At 42.7% G+C, this 15250-nt stretch overlaps 1 protein-coding gene across 3 annotated transcripts in view; it reads right to left on the bottom strand.

The window, feature by feature from the left end:
- Window positions 1–15250, bottom strand: part of LDLRAD3 (low density lipoprotein receptor class A domain containing 3) — a 168505-nt gene that overhangs the window by 21078 nt on the left and 132177 nt on the right. The gene's annotated exons all lie outside the window — the stretch shown is intronic.

Below are 15250 nucleotides of genomic sequence, written 5' to 3'. Positions count from 1 at the left end.
AGACTTCTTTGTCCTCAACAGCAATATACACATCATGGGTTCACAGCAATTCAACAATCAACTTGAGTAATCTTGGGGTTCAGTTCATAATGTGAATATGGCTTGGGAATATGCTTGGGTATGTGCTTCCCATAGAGTGGGATTTGGGTTTTTAAATCTCATGACCTTCTCTCCAGAGAGTGCAGGGCCCACCATGATGCTGAGCAGGCTCATGGAATGAGAAGGCTATATTTACTGCAACAGAGACAGGGGCAGCTATCATATGTGTGATGTGGCAGACCAGCATCCACGATTTCCCTGGAAGAAGCAAGCTAATAGCCAGGAACAGGCACTGTTTGAGCAGTTTATGTGCTTTCTTTCTGTATCCCGCACTGGAGGATTGGAAAGGGGCTACCAGAAAAGGAAACTGAAAAAAAAAAAATTTGTGATGGGGACACACAGAAGACTGAAGAGGCACTAAATCCTCCAATTGCTGTCCCCATTGAGCACCAGCCATTGTAATTAAGTATCACTGACTTTAATCAAGTGCTCGAGGGATCTGATTAAGTGGCACAGATTGTATACATACGTGCATGTATCTACCGGAATGGTATAGATAATACACGATACCCACCAATCTTGGTCTGGAGCACTCTGCTATGGCAACACATGGATGGATCACAGTAATCTCTATGACACATCGCTTTTACCTGCCCTCCCATGATGTACATGCCCAACATTGCATGGAGCAGCAGACCTGTCACCTATTAACTGAATCTCAGAGGATAAGCTCTGCTATTACTATATAAATGCAAATACGGCATGGATTATCTGCTAGTTGTGAAATGGAGTGCCATTAATTTATCACTAGTACATGCGTACAACTAATATTGATAGAATATCGAGAAAGTTGTCACTGCTATCATTTTGCTAAATGCCAGAAAAATGTCAATCTACAGGTCTTTCCACTAATAGAGAAATGGGACCGAATGCAGGCCAGGTTCAGACAACTTTCGGGTTCCTTTTTTCATCGATTAAAACTCAATAAAGTTTACTATTATTATTTGCATTATCGTAGCACCTTGGAGCCCCAGTCTTGGACCAAGACCCCATTGACGGTATAACTTTACTTTTGGTGAAAGGTGTGAGGCAAAGTCCCAGATGAAGTCCACTGGAGACTGAACTCCTACATATCCACGTGCCAATACTGGCTGCCTCAGTCTCGTTCTGGGTGGTAATGGCTCTTGGGGGAAAGGACTGTTCTGTCTTCATGACCCATTCAGTCCTCAGTCTTCCTGCTGAAACTACCAACAAGGTTGACAACATGGACTACTGTCCATTGGTGGCCTCAATCCAGTTCCCAAATTCATTTATTACAGCCCACCAAAAAAGCTCAAACTTTCAGTCATCACCAACCTGGGCTGGATTTGAACCCCTTCAAGATGTGAAAGCTCTATTAATTAATAGCAGTCCCGAGCTATTATTCTAGGGCTGTCATACATGAGACCTATGGGCTAGGTACAGTCACCACAATGCATTTGCGTAGCCCATTGCACCCTGGGGAGGGGGATGAAGTTCAGAATGTATATTCTAGCCCACAGACTGTAGTTAGACACAGAATTTGCCCCTCTCCTCCAAATAATTTTGACACACCCGCACTAGTCTCACACTAGTCCCCACCACCAGTGACAAAAGACCTCTACATCTAACAAGGATGTCCATATTCAGGTCCTGTTTGGATTTGATGTCACTTGTTGCATGATCTTGCTCTAATGCCAATTTCAGTGAAAACTTCATATCCCATTGGCAAATCCATAAATTCTAAATCCTTACAAGCAAATCATGGCTGCATAAAGGAATAAAGAGATCATCTCTTTCAGTACTGTGTAAAGAAAGTTTGGATCTCTTTTGTAGATGGCATTTCCTAGCATTTCAGACAGTAAATTAAGATATTACAGTATCTGGGAGTCTATCCAGAATCTTCATTCCCCTTTGACATACATATTCTAAAAAGATTTGGTCTCACTTCGGCAAGTTTTCACATAAATAAATTAAGCAAAAAATTGCTTTCGTGGAGGAACGAAGGAAACTGTTGCATTTGGCACAAGATTTTTTTTTTTTTTTTTTTAATCAGGCATGAATAATGGCAGGTGGAAGTGGACATGCCGGATTTGCTCTCACTAAAGCTGGAGAGCTTGTTGTTTATTGCAGAGAAATCATGGAAATGTTTATTTCCCTTTTGACCACTGCTGATTTGACTGAACTCGTCCTATAACATTGTATGGTTTCAGAGTAGCAGCCGTGTTAGTCTGTATCCGCAGATAGAAAAGGAGGACTTGTGGCACCTTAGAGACTAACCAATTTATTTTGAGCATAAGCTTTCGTGAGCTACATCGGTTTTCCACTGGATGCATGCGATGAAGTGAGCTGTAGCTCACGAAAGCTTATGCTCAAATAAATGTGTTAGTCTCTAAGGTGCCACAAGTCCTCCTTTTCTTTTTATAAAATTGTATGTTATTTTAGATAGAAGAAGTACTTGTGCACAATGCAGAAAAAGAACAGAGTACTTCAAAAACAATATTCAGAGGCAGGAATCGTGATTGCTAATCACTATGTCAAGATAATTACTGTATATGAGGACAAATGAAGAGATTTTGGTAGCCTACTTATGCTTTTTATTCCGCACTGAGAGGCTGCAGACAAATAATTAGTACAGCTAAGCATAGTTTAAAAAGCACTGCATTAGCTAATAGGTCAGAGAAAAGTGATCTTATACGGACAAATTCTTGATCCTGTTAAGCAGCAGTAAAGAGGGTTAATAGGATGCTGGCTTATAAAACGTGCACAGAGTTACACAAGTCTAAACATATTGTACTACTGTTTTATAAAGCCCTGGTGAGACCACAGTTGAAATAGTGTCCAGTTTTTGTCAGCTTATTTGAAGAAAGACAGAATTAGGTTGGAGAGAGTACAGCACAGAGAAACAAAGTCAATGAATGGAAAAAAGGGGCTTAAATATCAAGAGAGTGACAAAAGTGGGATTTATTTAGCCTTGAGAAAAGATGATTAATAGGTGACATGATTGAAGTACTTTAAATAGCTACAGGTTATTATAAAATTAAGCTTGATGACTTATTTTAAGGTTATTGGACAAAGCAGAACTAAAGGGCATAGGTTTAAGTTTAGGAGGGAATATATGTAAGAAGAATTTATGGATATAATTGACAAAGAAAAGGGCGAATAGGTGAAATCACGTTGTATTCTGTATTTAAAAGAAAATTGGACGTCTATGGAATTTAAGAAGTTAAAAGGATATTGATTTCTATGCTTGACAGTAGCTGGCTGCCCTTTGTGGGGTTCACAAGGGAATGTTTGTGGCTACCCATGGATGTGCGTAAGACAGACAGATCGGTAACAAACAGCTTCTTAGATTTTAAAGTTTTATGCTATTTCAAACATGTTTAAGTAGAAACACATATGACAGATTTACTTCCATTCCTACATATGTGCATAACTGTGTTAGAAGAAAAGGACTATAAAATAGCTAAGAATTTAGAGGAACTAACAAATGATTTTAATAATAGCAAGGTAGGTAAATATTTAATAGCAATGTAGGTAAATATTATCCCCATTTGAAACAGATAAGTAAAGTGACTTGCCCAAGACCAAAGCAGTATCAGATGAGATTAGAACTCAGGAGCTCCTAGCTCCCAGTCCTATGCTCAGACTATCAGAGCACATGCCCTTTTCTCTACACACACTGATGTGGGATACTGTAACATCCATCATGTACAAAACAAAAAACATTTTCTGACGCAATTTGTTAATTACCCTCTAGTGTCTAAGCACTAAAACCCCCAGAACATTTCATGGTATTTTTCATATGCTGTGTAAAATCCATATATCCAAGTGGCAGCATGAGTCTGGAAATGTGGCTTACGGCATAAAAGCATTTGCCTTTCATCTAAATGTTATTTTAAAAATTGGTTGGACATGCACATCAGGAAAGGAGAATCAGAATCACATGGGTTTCTGGACTACGTAGAACATAGGAAACATTTAGAATCAGAGCGCTTTTGTGACTTTGTTCTCTCTCCCTTTCCAATTTAGCTCATTTTAATCATTTAGACAAACTCCTGCATGTTTTGTACTGATAAGCTTTCCAACAAAGAGTTCTGGAGACTCAGGGCCTCATTCTGACCTCACACCACTGACTACAATGGAGTTATTCTTGACTTACATTGGTAAGATCAGGACTGTTCACAAATCTTGTTCTCATCTACAAAACACCACTCTGGACCTACTCTTCTCTTCAAAACATTTTAAATACCCCAGCAATAAAAGGTGCAGTTTGCTTTGATCAAGTCTTGCGTGAAAGTTTCAAGAGCTGGCAAACTAAATTGTAATAGTTATCCAGGGCTCAGGAAATGAGAGATAACCCTGGAGATCTCTGCTAAGAAAAATGGATCATAAAATGCCATTTTCATACTTTGGTGTACAACTTCTTTTCTGGGAGTTCTATAATAGTTTTGATGGGATTAAAACAAAGAGCCGCCTCCATAGCTAAGACAGCTAAAAGTTTAATTAAATACAATTGCTTGCTGTGCTTTACCTCCCAAAGAGTCTCATGCATATTCATCACTGTAATTACAGCAGTAAAAAAAAATAAAAAAAATCCCCCCACAACTAATTATGCCACACTCCTCGACTTCTACATGCCTGGAATTTTTACATAATTACTACTGAAATTAATTGCAAGTTAGTTAATTTTGCATTTTGTCTTTCAAGCTTAATTGAAAATTGATTTTTTTCAAACCAAGTCATTGCAAGCGTAGTGCTTTACCTCAGACTGTGCTGTACACCAAAATGTTCTCTTAATCGCTTATGGTAATATGGGACATACAGTGTTGTAAATTTCACCATTTAAAATAGAAGATTGTGCTCATAAATACTGTATTTACTGTAAAAAGTACAGTATTTGTTAGTCCCATTTGTTTGTTTCAAGATATTTGCCTGCCGCCGTCCACCATCTACCCAATACATTCAGAAACATGATGTCACCCTCCTAAGCTCAAACACCTCTAGTGATGCCACACTTATTTCTGGATCCAGCTGAAAGCTGCCCTTTTTCTTTAAAGGTGTCCCAGCTCATTCCACAGACCTGTGCCTAAGCCTTCAGAGGTGACTAATGCTTTTGATCCCTCAGCTTAAGACCTTTTATAAGAAGGTCCTGATTTTTCAGAAACTGCTGAGCACTCACATTTTGAAAATCAGGTTCCTTGTAAGGAGTTTCAAGTTGGGCACCCCAAATTTGGGTCACTCTAAATCACTCTTCTTTTGAAAATGTTGGCCCTGGTTTCCCTATGGCCCTTGCTTGCTCCTTATCCTTTCTCTTCCTGCAGGCCTCTGCCTCACTGACTATATGCCTTCCAACCTCTATAACAAAACGAGGAAGTGGTCCTATAGACAACAGCCTGCTTCACAACGCAACCCTGACTCATCCCTAAAACACCATCCATCTTGTGTACCAAATGAGACAGGGGTCCTGGAGTGAAAAAGTGTGTAATCATGTAATTAAAGACCGTAACATAATCTATACACAAAGGGGGGCAAATTAAGGTTACAAGGGTGATCTTAATTCTGGCATTTCTCAACTTTTGAGAGCTTGACTTTGCAACCTTCACAATGTTCTTTTCATCAGCAGGGCTGGAACCTTTAGAGATCCAATGCACAGATCTCTGCCACCTGAGCTAATGGAGTACCTGATAGCAATAGTAGGTGAGGACCAGCAGTACAGGACAATGAGACACTTTGGTAGGGGGTTTCACAGTATTTGCTGACAGCAGAAGAATGGCAAGACTCAGGAATCTTGGGTTTTATTTTAGATTCTAGAGGGGAGTGGGTTTTAGTGGTCACAGACTCTTCCGTCCTTATCCCTTACAACTTGTCCCTGTCTCAGTCCTAACCCGGTCTCTTTCCACATCCCAACTCTTCATCCCAGTCTCTCCTAGGCCCTTGTTCCAGTCTCAGTTCTCCTCCCACTCCGGCTCTACCTCCATCATCAGTCTTCTTCCCCACCTTACTTACTCCCTTCCCAATCTCCATTTTGGCTCTGACTCAATCTCTTTGTCCAGCTAGTCACATGGTATTCACCTACCTCGCAGTCTCAGTCCTAGTGTCCGTGCTTCAGACTCTTATCCCAGTGTACTCCCTCCACGCCCCTGTCCCTCCCAAGAAGGTCCTGCTCTTGTCCCCACTGCATTCAACTGAGGCAGCTTTCTCTTCTATGCTGCCTGTGATCACATAGCTTTCTCTTCTATGCTGCCTGTGACCACTCTGATCATCTAGTCTGACCTCCCTGTATAACACAGGCCATAGAAGTTCTCCAAAATAATTCCTAGAGCATAATGTCTAGATCCAGCATGAGGAGCAGACACAGCACAGGAGATCACAAATAAAATCATGAATGGTGTGGAAAAAGTGAATAAGAAAGTGTTATTTACTCCTTTACAAAACACTAGAGCCAGGATCACCTGATGAAATTAATATGGAAAAGGTTAAAAACAAAGTAAAGGAATTATTTCGTCACACAACATACAGTCAACCTGTGGAACTTGTGGCCAGGGGATGTTGTGAAGGCCAAAACTATAACGGAGTTCAAAAAAGAATTGGACAAATTCATGGAGGATTGGCCCATCAATGACTATTAGCCAACATGGTCAGGGATGCAACCCGTAAGCCTCCAACTGTCACAAGCTAGGACTGGATGCCAGGAGATGGATCACTCAATAATTGCCCTGTTCTGTTTATCCCTCTGAAGCACCTGGCACAGGCCACTGTCGGAAGACAGGATACTGGGCTAGATGGGCCATTGGGCTGACCCAGTATAGCCGTTCTTATGAGACACAGTCTTCCTGATCTCAGTTCCTGGCCTGGCACCGCAGCAACCAGGAGGAGCAACTACATAGAAATTTCTGTTCTGTCTTTGTGATTCCCAATTGGAGCATGTTCAGTCCAACAGAATCTTCTAAACATTTAGCTACCAAACTCTAGAAAGTCTCTACTGAGTATGTACCAACTGAAATGTGTCAATGGTTTATAACTTGGCCAAAGGGGGATGTTTTTTCAAGGGAACAGCAAAAGGCACAACCCTGATACCAAAGCAATCTCCCTGACCAATTTCAAGTCCCTGCCCCAAAGCATAGAAAACGTAGAGCTTTGCATCAAAATGGTTGAAAGAATTTTCTTTTTAAACCTGGACAAAACATATTTTCCCCTAACCTTAGTCTGAGAAATGATGGACCTGCTTTTGATGAAACTTTCAAATAAAAAGTCAGACACCTGGCACAGCCAATTTCAGTCCCAAGGGTCAAAGTCTAGCAAAGTTTTAAGCAACTTTAGCTTTCATACAGTTGTAAACAAATGAGAAGCGTTGGGCAAAGTTAACTGTAGGTGGTGCTACCAGCTCTGCCTCTGTTACTGTGTGTGATTTTGTATTGAGTTTTGAGATGTGGTTTGTATGACTGATGCTATACAACACAAGTTTATACTATATTGTAAAACATCTAGATCTCCTGCTGTGCGGAAGCTGACACAAGAATGCAGAAACCCTGGGGAGATGATATGGAAATCAGAAGCAGCTATAATTTTATTATTTTTAGCTTGATTTGAACTTTTCATTTGCAATTCTGAATTCTTTGGATAAGCAAAGCTGTCAGGCAATAGGCCAAGAAAATAAAAAAATAAAAATCATGAATATCAGATTAGAATCAGAATATCAGATCTAAACATCATTTCTAAGGGAATTGTTTATGCTGGTGGTAGAATCATGTGCTAAACAGGAAGACAAAATCTCAAGTACTGTATCACCCATTGGTAGGTGGCAACCCGCCCCCTTTACATCCCTCAAGATCCATGAATGTATAATTGTGTGAAAGTCTCGTTAAATCGTTCTCCCTGTGTAAAAATGCATGAGATGGTTTTGAGTAAGCACCATCACAATGTTTCCATATTAATCTTTTACACTATGGATGGGTCAGTGCTGGCTATATCTCTGTGGTTGGGGGCCGTGGGGAAGGGGAACTACTTTGAAGACAATTTTCAAGCGATTTCATTTTTTGTATCAGTCTGGAGAGAGGCCCTTTTCAGAAAAAAAAGTCGAAGGCTCACATGAAAGCTGTAATGCCAGGCCTGCATCCAAGACAAATGCCTGGGTGCCTTTCACATGTCTTGTCTAGAAATGAAATCTATATCCAAGAAGATACAAGACCAGGGACGTGGTCTCCATAAGACTACCTGGTTCCCAGAATCTGAACAGTAGGACCAGGTGACAGGGTCGGTGTATTTCAACATGACTTCCATTTCAATACTGCTGCCCCAGCAACACCTCCTCTCTTCATGTAACAGTTATCAAAGCTGTCTCAACAAGATTAGGGGCAAGGACTGCAGTGCAAAGCCTAAGATCTGTACAGAGCTCATAAATGAGAGAGAGGGTGGATAACTAGAAAAATAAAAAAAAAGGCTAAGTAACACAGTCAGAAGAGGTTTGTGAGATCAGAGAGAGGGAAGGAGGTTAAAGTGGTGAAGTAAAGCTCTCCCCCACCAATCCCTGAAAGACAGAGAAATTCATTCTCTACATCAAAAACTGTTTCCTGAACCACATAATAGTTATTCATAGCTGATCTCTGTAACCTTGGCTAGCAGTTTCCAGCATACAATTTATGCTCCAACGAAGAGGCCCAGTGCATACCCAGCATGTCTCCAACAACCCAAGCAGTAAGAGGCTCTCTCACGAGTTCATGCCACATGGACACATATGAACTGGCTCAATATAAAGGGTATTTGATCTAAACCTATGCCCTTAACATCTGCCAATGACAGCAACATAAGCTTTTAGTCCCAATAAAATAAATTTCTCACAAAAAGCAAGTCAATCCATCTTTGCCATAAAGCCTCATCTTAAATTTTGGGCACCATTTTCTTGGTTTTATCACTCTAAAGCTTCCTTCTGCCAAAGATGCATTATAGCAGCCTTGTAAGAGTCTAGTCAGTCAGGACATTTTTGACAGGAAAGGTAGTAGTGGTTGTAGGGCTGGCAAGTAAAATATTCATTTTTCCATTATCCCCATGGAGAGAAAATGTAGCCGAATTGGTAGATTTTTCATGACAATTTTGCAAGGCTGCACTATACGGAACTGGTGGGACATGGAGAACAAAAGCAGCAATAAAGAAGACCATTGCCTTCTCTGAAGTCTTACTTTAAAAATGAAGTTCTTCTCAACAGCCTAGCATCTGTTTATTGATATGAGAAAACCACCACCATTCAGTGGGGATGAGCTCAGGTTATTAAAATCACTTTTCCTTGGCTTAACCCATATGCTCCGGAGAACCAAAGTACCCCATCCAAGGAAAGCACAGCAAGGACAAATATCTAAGGTAACACATGCTTCTGCCATAAAATTACCACTGAGACTCAAGCTACCACTCATTTGATGAGAAGGGGAAGCTATCACTGCTACCTTTTCTTTTGATTAAAACAGGTGAAGAATGGAGGCCCCAAAAGACAAAGGGTTTAAGGATAATGTAAGCCATGCCTTCAGATACAGGACAGCTCTGAAAGGTTTGTTGGCAATATAGCCCTCATGTTAGGGAATCGTAACGTGGTTGTCCCCAGACATTTAACACAAAATTTTACCTACCTTCTATATTGGACCTATCCTATGAAATTTTGTGACTGAATGATGCTAGAGCCTTGGACACAGCAATGCTACTGGGATATATGATAAAAATTTAGTGCAGATGGGACTCGCCTGTAAGACAGAACTGTATTTTCACCATGTTAGGGATCCCGTCATAGCCAGGATCCCTAAAATGGTTATTACAATGAAGATGGACCTTTACTGGCAAAAGGGAATTGCTCATTTTAATGCTCCTGAGAACAAAGCAAATAGTACATTCCCAGGGATGGATCGGGGAGTAATTAAAAAGATAATAAAAAGAACACTCATTGAAGCCAAGAGGCAGAGGGTGCAAAAAAGGTACTGAGTACAACTGCAGGTAAGAAGGTATGATTAGCGATCCCTGATCAGTAACACAAATGAGTGGGTAGTATTTGTTCTATATTAGTAGTCTAAGGGTTATTGAGCCTATGAGCTGTGTGTAGTATTAACTAGGAGCTATTAACTAGTAGCTGTGTGTAGTATTAACTAGGAGGTACTGAATAGATTAGGCTAGGTGTAGTGTCTGACAGCAACAATTCAGTCTCCTGGGTAATTTGCAATCCATCGAGTAAAATCCTTATTTGTTTTTTGTACTGTCCAATTTAAAAAGGGAAAGAAACGTTGAAAATTCAAAAGCATGCTTTTTATTATAGCAACCTACATTGAAATAGTGCCTCTATAATCCCAACGTGCTTTACAAACTAAGACCATTTAAATTAAATGTCTATTATATGCCATCTTTCAGTGTTCTTTTAGTGGCTGACAATACTATAGCACATGTGCATATTACACATATGGAATAGGTGGTTTGGTGTGAAGTGCTCTGAACTCCTCTGATTACATACAAAATAGTCTGTTTTCTGTGGCAAGGATCAAAACACTTTGAACACCCTTTAGGAAGCCATATGTATCAGTATAATTCTACTGCATATTTTCTAATAATTTATGTTTATATGCCCAGAAACATTTTTTGGGGGGGGGGGGGGGGAAGAATCAGGAAAAATGAATTTAAAGGAACTAGAAAACTTCATACTCCAGCAAGGCTGACTGTGCCACTCACTTTCTTTATTCCAATACCACTCTTCTGCCTTAATTAAATATCAAATTGGTTAAGCAGATCTGCAGATTTAATTAGTGCTGCAATTTAAATGAACTTGCTTCCCCTTGGAACTAAGGAAGGTTACTGAGTTGACCTCAATCTCACCTAAAATCCCATTTGGCAAGATGCTGAATGCAGGAGCTTATCCCCTATTGGTTGAACAACACATTCTCTGTAGCGTGATGCTATGTCCTTCTGCATGTTTGAATATTATTTGCAAATAAATAAGGAACAGGTCAATTACAGAATAACTTTTATCTAAGAAAAGAAAATGCTACATTAAAGAATATCCATTTACCCATTAACATAGGGAACAGGGAGAATATGTAACCCTGTTTGGCTCTGAAATAGTTATTTCAATCTATCTCAGTAAAAATGTGGCATGATTTTCAAAGACGTTGAGCATCCTAAAGTTTGACACCTTCCATTTTTGACCTGCTCTTCTGACAAGAACCATCTCTTTCAGCCATTGATTCTAGAAGGCTGCCTCCGCACAGGAGCCAAGAGACAGAAGCACATTTCATGAGGTAGTCGGGGCTGGGGCATGGAGGAGCCAGTATGAAACCAACCAGAAGAGAGAGGGGAGCTGGGAGAGAGTTTATTTTGGTGTTCTGAATGAGTGCAAGGGAGCAGGAGGAGACTAATTTCGGAATGTTTCCTTTCAGACATGTAGCATGGGCATTTTCTTAGGAATTAGCAACTCCCATGGTAGTCTCTCTGAAAAGGTGCCTTTTCACATAAGGGACTTGGGTGACAACAAAAAGCCTGGGGGGCAATGTCAAGGTGTTCTCTCCCCAAAACCGAGAATAAAAGGAGTTCTGGGCTTGGCTGTCAGCAACGTCAGATCCACATCAGTGATATCTGTGGCCCTACCAAATTCACAGTCCGTTTTGGTCAATTTCATGGGCAGAGAGTTTTAAAATTGGTCAATTTCACGATTTCAGATTTTTACATCTGAAATTTCACAGTGTTGTAATCATGGGTGGTCCCAACCCAAAAGAGGATTGGGAGCCATGTCGCAAAACTGTTGTAGTGGGGGGTCGAGGGATTGACACCCTCATGTCTGTGGTGCCTTCAAAGCCCAGCTTCCTGCAGCAGGAGGAGGCTGTGAAACCAGCAGCTCTGGAGCTTCCTGCAGCAGGAGGAGGTTCCCAGAGGTGCAGGTGTGTCTGATCACCCTGTGCTGCTGGGAGCACCCCCGCCCGGAGCTCCTAGCCCCAACCAGTGGCAGATTAACGCATGAGCCCTGGTCAGTTTGCACCCTCCCACCCGCCGAAAAATAGGCACCCTGTGCTGCAGCAGGAGCTGTGGGGAGCAGAAGCCCCGAGCCCTGGCATGAGCCATGAGTGGCAGAAGCCCTGAGGTGTGGAAGCCTTGAGCCTGGGCAGAAGTCGTAGCACCTTCACTTCTGCCCTGCCGCTGGAGGTAGGTCTGGTCTCCCCATCAAAAGCGGCTGTGCAGAGGGGAACGACAAATCCTGTCCCTCTCCAGCCTAGCTCGGCCGAGCAGCTAGGAGCCTGGGATGGGGCATTCCCAGCAGCACAGGCAGATCAGATTTCATGGGGAAAGGCTTATTTCAGAGTCTGTGACATATTTTTCATGGCTGTGAAACTGGTAGGTCCTTACTGATATCCAGTCCCTGTACCAGGCAGGTTGTTTCCTTTATGTTTATACATTCATTCTGTTACCTCATTGAGATTTCAGGCCATGAATCCCTATGGGTTACAGCACTTCTCAAACGGTTATTGTGATGCTGGCTCTGGACAGAACTCCAGGAAGGCCAGGGTCATTCAGAAATACATTTGCCAAGTGTTCAACTATACAACTACACCTGCCAATTCTAGTTAGGCAGAAGCAATAGTGGCCATATGGACTGATTGATTTTTAAAATGTAAATACTGTATCAAGAGCAAATCACAACTAAAAGTCTCCAGTACAGCAACCTTCTCCCCACATTCAACACAAGATATTCCTGTGAATCTTTAGAACTACACCGGGGTCTTATACTCTGTTTAGATACAAACCTACAGAGCACAAAACATAATGGCTTTTTTATAGTTTACAGTCTCCTGAAGGGAGTTTGCCAATAAATTGGGTTTCACAGACTGAGGAGATCCCCATGTCTTTGAAAGCGACTTTCAGAACTGGATCAAAGGAAGGGCTCGCTGTACCTTGGAATGACATCATGAAGCTTTTAAGGGTATGTCTACACTACGAAATTAGATTGAATTTATAGAAGTCAGTTTTTTAGAAATCAGTTTTATATATTCGAGTGTGTGTCTCCCCACAGAAAATGCTCTAAGTGCATTAAGTGCATTAACTCGGCGGAGTGCTTCCACAGTACCGAGGCAAGCGTCGACTTCCGGAGTGTTGCACTGTGGGTAGCTATCCCACAGTTCCCGCAGTCTCCGCTGCCCATTGGAATTCTGGGTTGAGATCCCAGTGCCTGATGGGGCTAAAACATTGTCGCGGGTGGTTCTGAGTACATATCGTCAGGCCCCCGTTCCCTCTCTCCCTCCGTGAAAGCAGCAGCAGACAATCGTTTCGCGCCTTTTTTCTTGAGTTACCTGTGCAGACGCCATACCACGGCAAGCATGGAGCCCGCCTCAGGTAACCGTCACCGTATGTCTCCTGGGTGCTGGCAGACGTGGTACTGCATTGCTACACAGCAGCAGCAACCCCTTGCCTTGTGGCAGCAGACGGTACAATAGGACTGGCAGCCGTCATCGTCATGTCCGAGGTGCTCCTGGCCACGTCGGCCAGGAGCGCCTGGGCAGACATGGGTGCAGGGACTACATTAGAAGTGACTTGACCAGGTCATTCTCTTTAGTCCTGCAGTCAGTCTTATTGAACCATCTTATGGTGAGCAGGCAGGCAATATGGATTGCTAGGAGTCCTATTGTACCATCTTCTGCCGAGCAGCCATGAGATGTGGATGGCTTGCAGTCCTTCTGCACTGTCTGCTGCCAGCCAAAGATGTAAAAGATAGATGGAGTGGATCAAAACAAGAAATAGACCAGATTTGTTTTGTACTCATTTGCTTTCCCCCCCTCCCGTCTAGGGGGACTCATTCCTCTAGGTCACACTGCAGTCACTCACAGAGAAGGTGCAGCGAGGTAAATCTAGCCATGTATCAATCAGAGGCCAGACCAACCTGCTTGTTCCAATAAGAACCATTACTTAGGTGCACCATTTCTTATTGGAACCCTCCGTGAAGTCCTGCCTGAAATACTCATTGATGTAAAGCCACCCCCTTTGTTGATTTTAATTCCCTGTAAGCCAACCCTGTAAGCTATGTCATCAGTTGCCCCTCCCTCCGTCAGAGCAAAGGCAGACAATTGTTCCGCGCCTTTTTTCTGTGCGGATGCCATACCAAGGCAAGCATGGAGGCCGCTCAGATCACTTTGGCAATTAGGAGCACATTAAACACCACACGCATTATCCAGCAGTATATGCAGCACCAGAACCTGGCAGAGCGATACCGGGCGAGGAGGCGACGTCAGCGCAGTCACGTGAGTCATCAGGACATGGACACAGATTTCTCTGAAAGCATGGGCCCTGCTAATGCATGCATCATGGTGCTAATGGGGCAGGTTCATGCTGTGGACCGCCGATTCTGGGCTCGGGAAACAAGCACAGACTGGTGGGACCGCATAGTGTTGCGGGTCTGGGACAATTCCCAGTGGCTGCAAAACTTTCGCATGCGTAAGGACACTTTCATGGAACTTTGTGACTTGCTTTCCCCTGCCCTGAAGCGCATGAATACCAAGATGAGAGCAGCCCTCACAGTTGAGAAGTGAGTGGCGATAGCCCTGTGGAAGCTTGCAACGCCAGACATCTACCTGTCAGCTGGGAATCAATTTGGAGTGGGCAAATCTACTGTGGGAGCTGCTGTGATGCAAGTAGCCCACGCAATCAAAGATCTGCTGATATCAAGGGTAGTGACCCTGGGAAATGTGCAGGTCATAGTGGATGGCTTTGCTGCAATGGGATTCCCTAACTGTGGTGGGGCCATAGACGGAACCCATATCCCTATCTTGGCACCGAAGCACCAAGCCAGCAAGGACATAAACCGCAAGGGGTACTTTTCAATAGTGCTGCAAGCTCTGGTGGATCACAAGGGACGTTTCACCAATATCAACGTGGGATGGCCGGAAAAGATACATGACGCTCGCATCTTCAGGAACTCTGGTCTGTTTCAAAAGCTACAGGAAGGGACTTTATTCCCAGACCAGAAAATAACCATTGGGGATGTTGAAATGCCTATAGTTATCCTTGGGGACCCAGCCCGCCCCTTAATGCCATGGCTCATGAAGCCGTACACAGGCAGCCTGGACAGTAGTCAGGAGCTGTTCAACTACAGGCTGAGCAAGTGCAGAATTGTGGTAGAATGTGCCACCTACCTATTTAAAGGCGCGCTGGCGCAGTTTACTGACTCGCTTAGACCTCAGCG

This window comes from Natator depressus, chromosome 6 (assembly GCF_965152275.1).
Source record: "Natator depressus isolate rNatDep1 chromosome 6, rNatDep2.hap1, whole genome shotgun sequence".
NCBI lineage: Eukaryota > Metazoa > Chordata > Testudines > Cheloniidae > Natator > Natator depressus.
The sequence above is the reverse complement of the archived record's forward strand: the minus strand, read 5'-3'. Positions and strand labels throughout refer to the sequence as shown.